The sequence below is a fragment of the Littorina saxatilis genome, linkage group LG14, assembly GCF_037325665.1.
Source record: "Littorina saxatilis isolate snail1 linkage group LG14, US_GU_Lsax_2.0, whole genome shotgun sequence".
Classification (NCBI taxonomy): Eukaryota; Metazoa; Mollusca; class Gastropoda; order Littorinimorpha; family Littorinidae; genus Littorina; species Littorina saxatilis.
In genome coordinates, this window is record NC_090258.1 from 9726339 (window position 1) to 9733838 (window position 7500).

The window sequence follows — 7500 nt, forward strand, 5'->3', positions numbered from 1 at the left end:
CCAACATTCACTTATCTTAGAATCGTAGATGCAACTCGCTTGCCAGATGCCGGCAGGGTCGCGTAGTTGCATCCACGATTGTAAGGCCAAAAAAAAAAAAGTCTGTTTACGGTAACCCGACCGACCCTATTTTTTTCGCGCGACCCTAGACTTTTTTTTGGCATTTGGGGAAAAAAAAAAGAAAAAAATAACGTAAAAATATGTTTTTGGGGGAAAAAACAAAAATAAAAAAAATCCCGACCTACCGACCCTATTTTTTTGGCCTATGTTACCGTAAACAGACTTTTTTTTTGGCCTAAGATAAGTTAAGTTGACTATGTGTATCACAAGTGTTTGTCTGTCTGTCTGCTTCAAAGACAAGTGGGTCGACGTTCTAGCAAACGAAACGGTTTTTGTTTTGTCAATAACAAACGTCCCCATTAACCTACAATTCTTGTTGTTTGATTCTTACATGTTGAATCTAAGGAGTCGAGCGAAGAGCCGTGACTCATTCTCCGGGGCGGCTTGTTGTCGATCCTGGGCTGAGCCTTCCAGCGGATCCTGTTGTTGACGATGTGTACCGTGCCCCCGCCGGGCCTGTGGTGAATGTTCTCCAGGGAGCCTACACGAGATCGTCCCAACCACGACACTTTGTTCTTGGGGATGGAAACCGCGCTGGGCTCAGGCCTGTGCGTGACATTGTCCAGTGAGCCTATCTTAGGCCTGGCCTGCCACTCCACGCGTTGGTTCGGGATGGAGATGTCACCGCCTCTGGGGACGTGGTGAACGTTGTCCAGGGAGCCAATCCTGGCGTCGGACCTCCAGCGGGTCGGACGGTGTTCAACCATCACGTCACCGCCTCCGGGCGTGTGTCCGATGTTCTCCAGCGACCCGACTCTGGGGCGAACGTTCCTGAAGCGGTTGGGTTTGTTGAAGACTTCTCCCCCGCCGGGAGTGTAGTGCATGCTAGGCCCTAGAGCTCCTGAAGCGGCCAGAGCCCCGTAGCGCGGTGACCTCCCCAGCATGTCTGATATACGTCCAGAAGACCCGGGATCGCTCTTCGTGGTGAGGCCGCGGCCGGGGCCCTTGTTGTAGTCGATGTTGTCGAGAGACCCGACCTTGGGCCTGGCGTCCCAGGTGACCTTTTCGTTGAAGATGGCCGTCCTGCCGCCGCCAGGTTCGTGGCGGACGTTGTCCAGGCTGCCCACCATGGGGTTAGCTTTGTCTTTGTAGCCCAGGTTGATGGGCGGCAAGGCAGGGATGGGGTTCCTGTAAGGCTTATAGTTCTCTCGCACTTTCGGCGTTGGCATCCAGCCCGGCTTGAGAGAGTTGAGCTTCACTTCAGACTCGGCCAGCGACTGCTGCAGGGTGGGCAGGCCGTGGTTGCGAGGTTTGTGGTGAACTGGGAGTCTCTCCACCACCACGTACTGACCGTTCTGGCGCTGCTTGACCTGCACGTAAGGGGTCTTGGACCCTGTGACGTAACTAATGTCCCTGACAGCGGAGGAACCGTATTTGTGGGCCGCCTGTGTCGACATTGTATCGTCTCCCCTAGGCGCCATCAGATCACACTGCCGCTGCTGCTTACATCATGTTGTGAGCTCCAGTCTAGTTCTGTGTTGCTGAAGTTAGAGTCAAGACCGCTAAAACGCTGAACAGACGTAAATCAAATAGTCTACAAGGGCTCCCGACAGGTTTTACCGCAGATTGGCTGGTAGTGTTGACCGACTTGTGTTTCTAAAGCGATTCCACGCTATGCAAGACTGCTGTGAACTGGATTGAACACGAACTTAAGATGGAAGATTTGACTGAATAGTTGTTGTCACTGCTTGATTGTCGGTTCCACAGACCTGTTTTCCTGAACTAATGTCACACTTTGGGCAGACCTGCCGTCGACTCGACCAAACACATCCAGCCACAAGTTCAGAGATGAAACTGTTTTCATTCAACTACTTGAGGTAAATATCAACTTCACACTAATTATGCAAAGAGGTGTATCGCAGCAACACACAGTAATCCAGTTGTATTTTGTTCCAGCACAGCTCTTCAACGCTCAGTGTTGATTTCCTGAAACAGCCTGAATTTTGAAACGCTACGCTGAAATAGAAACTGTTCACAAGTTTCTCGCACAAGGAAACCAGCACTTCGCTTGCACTGAAAAGGGTATCCAACGACGCGACGCACTAACAGAATTCCATGTCCTAAACCAGACAAAACGTTTCTATATCTATCGCTGCAAGTGAAAAGCAGATATCGGTACAAACGGTGCCGCCATTCAAACGCAAACCACCCCTAGATCGCTATCGATTCCCTTTCACACAAGAGTGTGTACCTGTTGTAATACACCGCTTAGTTGACTCAAAGAAATACGGACACGGGCTGGTTGTGCGCTCGCTTTTATAATTCTCCTTGCGTCAGAGAGTGAACATGTGCGACCTCGTAACCCGCTAGCAAAACACTAACCCACTGCGCAGCCACTCAGGCAAAACTCAAGAGCGATTATTTTTTATCTTCGATTTCCCTTTTCCTCCTTGTCTCTGTGTGTGGTTGCCACACACCAAGTTAGAACCACATCCCTGTCGTTTCCTCAATCAAACTCCCATTCCTTTACTCTCTCCGATTACAACTGTCTCGTTGAGTCACTCACTGAAACGCAAACCTGAAAGCCTCCTAATGGAAGGGCGCTGGTTCTGAGCGACGCTTAGTTCTCGAGATAGGTGTGACCAGATGACGTCATTTATACTCTCGTCATCGGAGATCTTTCGTATTTCAATCAGTGTCATTTCCCAGTTCTGTGTTCTGCGGTCGTTTTGACTGACTTGACAAGTTGAGAAAACCAATGACACTTCATTTTTGCGAAGCAACTGAACATGAAAAAAAAAAAAAGCGTGCAGAAGTATGTTTGGGTCCTGCAAGACTTTATGACCCACGACTTCTCCCTTGAAGATGTCTGCTTTTCGTCTGCTTTGAAGGTAGGGAGATTTTAAAGCGCACACGGCAAATTGCAAGTCGTGTTGGACAAGAATGTTGTTATTCTTCTTTCTTCGAAGTACCATAGATTAGTTTTTGGCCATATTTTCGAGCTGTGCATTGTTATATTATGGGAAACACACGTTTGAACGCAAATTCGCAAAGCAATTTTGATCATTTGCTCCGGAACTGCAACGTCGATTTGCCAAAATCTGGCTCAATATGCGGAAACATGTTGGAAGTTTCATATTTTTTAAATGGGTTTGGAAGAACTGCTCATAATTCACATAGCACTCCGGCCCTGTTCTTTTTTTCGTCACACCCAACACCGTTATTTGTTTTGGGCGACGCAGCATTAAAACTAGTACGTGTCTCGGCTCTTTCTGGTCTTGGTCAAAACAAGACCAATTCTAGTGTTTCCTCAATCAAACTTACACTGCCTTAACTTTTCAGCTGCAACTGATTTCTTCGAGTGTCTCACTAATAAACACCACACAAAATCTCCAGTGTTTCCCCAATCAAACTTACACTGCCTTAACTTTTCAGCTGCAACTGATTTCTTCGAGTGTCTCACTAATAAACACCACACAAAATCTCCAGTGTTTCCCCAATCAAACTTACACTGCCTTAACTTTTCAGCTGCAACTGATTTCTTCGAGTGTCTCACTAATAAACACCACACAAAATCTCCAGTGTTTCCCCAATCAAACTTACACTGCCTTAACTTTTCAGCTGCAACTGATTTCTTCGAGTGTCTCACTAATAAACACCACACAGAATCTCCAGTGTTTCCCCAAGCAAGCTCAATCTATCTAATTTTGTCCTCTTCGCAAATGGTCTCGTTGAGAATTTCAATCTAAGATAAACCTCAACATTTCTTGTGCAGTTTCCTCAATAAAGATCAATTAATGAGTTTCGTTTAGTTTTGTCGCTAAAACACAAACCAAAAGAAGAAACAAAAACTCAAGTGTTTCCTCAATCAATATAATAATAATAATAACGGGTATTTATAAAGCGCCTTATCCGAAGTTCATTATTATTATTATATGAAGTCTTATATCGCGCGCGTATCTCCAGACTCGGACTCAAGGCGCAGGGATCTTATTATGCCGTGTGAGATGGAATTTTTAACACAATACATCACGCATTTACATCGACCAGCAGATCGCAGCCATTTCGGCGCATATCCTACTTTTCACGGCCTATTATTCCAAGTCACACGGGTATTTTGGTGGACATTTGTTTTTATCTATGCCTATACAATTTTGCCAGGAAAGACCCTTTTGTCAATCGTGGGATCTTTAGCGTGCACACCCCAATGTAGTGTACACGAAGGGACCTCGGTTTTTCGTCTCATCCGAAAGACTAGCACTTGAACCCACCACCTAGGTTAGGAAAGGGGGGGAGAAAATTGCTAACGCCCTGACCCAGGGTCGAACTCGCAACCTCTCGCTTCCGAGCGCAAGTGCGTTACCACTCGGCCACCCAGTTCAAAGCGCTTTATGCCGTGTGAGATGGAATTGTTTTACACAATATATCACGCATTCACCTCGGCCAGTAGATCAACAGCCTATAGGCGCTGCATCCACCTTTCACGGCCTATTATTCCAAGTCACACGGGTATTTTGGTGAACATTTTTATCTACGCCCTATACAATTTTGCCAGGAAAGACCCTTTTGTCAATCGTGGGATCTTTAACGTGCATACCCCAATGTAGTGTACACGAATATATCACAAAATATCTTAACCCTTTAAATCGTCGCCGGGGTGGGGATGTAGCTCAGTCGGTAGCGCGCTGGATTTGTATCCAGTTGGCCGCTGTCAGCTTGAGTTCGTCCCCACGTTCGGCGATAGATTTATTTCTCAGAGTCAACTTTGTGTGCAGACTCTCCTCGGTGTCCGAACACCCCCGTGTGTACACGCAAGCACAAGACCAAGTGCGCACGAAAAAGATCTTGTTATCCATGTCAGAGTTCGGTGGGTTATAGAAACACGAAAATACCCAGCATGCTTCCTCCGAAAACGGCGTATGGCTGCCTAAATGGCGGGGTAAAAAACGGTCGTACACGTAAAATTCCACTCGTGCAAAAAAAAAACCACGAGTGTACGTGGGAGTACGTGGGAGTTTCAGCCCACGAACGCAGAAGAAGAAGAAGAAAAAAAATCGTCGCCGGCCTTTCTTAGCAATCGTTCGTGCCTCTTGATTCTGAACTCTTGGCCTTGGCCCACACGCATAGAAAGAATGTCATGTGACCCCTCTCGATCATTTGATCCAGGGATTAATTAGCAAAATCGTGCAGCGCCGCGCTGCAAGAGGTTAATCTACCCGTACAGAGGCCACACAAATCCCCCGTTACAAATCCGTTAAATGCTCTGAAAGCTACTGTCACCGAGTGCTCGTTGTATAGTCATCAGCGCTACATTCCCTTGTGCGTTTTTCTTTACACAAAAGTAACTAGTGACTTTTAGATTAAACAAAACTATTTGCATTGTAATCGAGATATTGCAACAAAAAAGTGGTGTTTAATGGAAAAGTCACTAGTATTTTGTGTGTGAAGAAAGACACATAATTATTATGTGTAAAAAATGTGATTTTTGAATTCGTACTTAATTATGTATGCTTATATTAGCAGATACGTTAATGAGTTAGCTTTTCTTTGGTCCTATATATATATATGTAATTTATTTTTGGCTCACGTAAGTGTAGCCTATGCGATGGTAAACTCTGTCTGTCTGTGCGTGCGTGCGTGCGTGCGTGCGTGCGTATGTATGTATGTGTGTATGTCTGTGGTAGAAACTTTAACATTTTTGGCTAAACACCGAAATACTCATTTCACGTGGTTAATTTTCAAGCACCATCTTCAAATTATTGAAGCAATGATCAACATTGTGTCGGCATGTGTGTAGTTAAAGCGTGTATCCAAAGAAAACGGGTGGTGGGGGGGTTTTGAAGGGGTACAAGCAGTTGACTGGTTTGTGTCGTGTTTGGCATGCAGACGGCAGGTCAGGTGTCAAGATCAGGTCAGGGGTCGCGCGAAGGATTGTGGTCCAGTTCTCACCTCGCCGATTCGCCGGGGAAGACGATGTCATGTTGTTCGGTTTCTAAGCTCCAGAAAAGTAAATAAAGAAGATACCAAAGGGAGATTTCCTACAATTTGATCTGCACAGCGTGTTTCCAATGTCCACGCGAGGAAGAGCTGTCGAAAGCGCGGCAGTCAGTGTCGATCTTGCAGCCGTATCCCGGTAAGTTCAGAGACAGATCTAGTGTCTCCCACTCTCATAACGTGTCACCTACTGTTAATCCGTTTTGTTTTAATTTCTTTTTATTTCAGCAGACACGGATGTCAAACACAGTGCTAGGCAGTCACCTCTAGTGAAATGAGTTGATCTAAAGTGCCTGTAATGTTTGGATGTCTTTGCTCGTGGTTCGATTTATGTGAATTTCAAGACTTGCAGTAGAGTCTCAAGTTAAGTTTACTCTGCCCGAAAAAAACTGTCCATCATTTACTTGAACATGCAGATATAAGGAAACAGAATGAATCTGTTCTCAAAGTCAAAATGATCACGATTTTTTCCTCAGATTCAAAACATGCACTGTCATGGTTTTGTCTGTACAATTTAGTAAGTCTTAAGTACTTTGCAACAACTTCCTTGAACGTGAAAGACAGTTTTTGAATGCTAGATCTGTATCGCGTTTCATTCCAGACTCGATCCTCTCTTTGATTGTAGATCTACTGTTTGCTGTTTACGCACTATCATATGATTCGCTATGTAACGTTTGGTAAGCTTACCTTGCAACAGCTTTCTTGTCTTTGTTGGCATTTCTGGCTGTGTTGACCGTCAGAATTATTTTAAGAACCAGGCTGCTGCAGTCGACATGTTTCGCATATTGTAGGGTCACCATGCTGCATAGGTAAAGTGGCTTGTATTTATAACCTGACTATTCTGTGTGTGTTACGGAGTGAGTGAGTTTGTGTTATGTTACTGTTTGTTGATTTCTTACGGGAGCCTTGAAGGCTTCGCCTCTTGTTTATTTTTTATGTGGTCCTATATTATTTTCTTCGTGTTCCAAGACACGGTTTGTTCTCAATTTCAGTATTTCTTCGAGTTCGGCTTTCTGCAGAGATTAGGTACTTGGTTTTGGATGTGGGATATTTATTTCCAATGAAATTCTTGTGTATTTTACTTTTATGTTCTCTGAAAACAGTGTTTAATATACTTCTCAGTACAAGAAGAACGAACTTTTCCCTGGCAATTTTTCTTGTGAAAATTGTCAAAATAAATTAATTTTGCGTCTCAAGCAGTAGTTAATTGTTACCATGCTTCTGTTTATGCTCCTGCAAAGAATACAGAATAAACTTCAAAGTAAATAAGGAAACAAAGAACCAAGAAAGAAAGCACCAATCCATGCGTTGTCATATCGAACAAAAGACAATATTCCACTTCAAGATGTTTACTTCTCTGTGCTATACAAGTTCGAGTGACTAACGATTTAATTTCTCGCATAATCCTATCTAGCAAAGTCTTAGTAACTGCCAAAGAAGGGTGAC

The 7500-nt window shown here is 44.6% G+C and overlaps 1 protein-coding gene across 10 annotated transcripts in view; it reads right to left on the minus strand.

Moving 5' to 3' along the window:
* Window positions 1-7500, minus strand: part of LOC138947066 (microtubule-associated protein tau-like) — a 144840-nt gene that overhangs the window by 5460 nt on the left and 131880 nt on the right. The window lies entirely within an intron of this gene.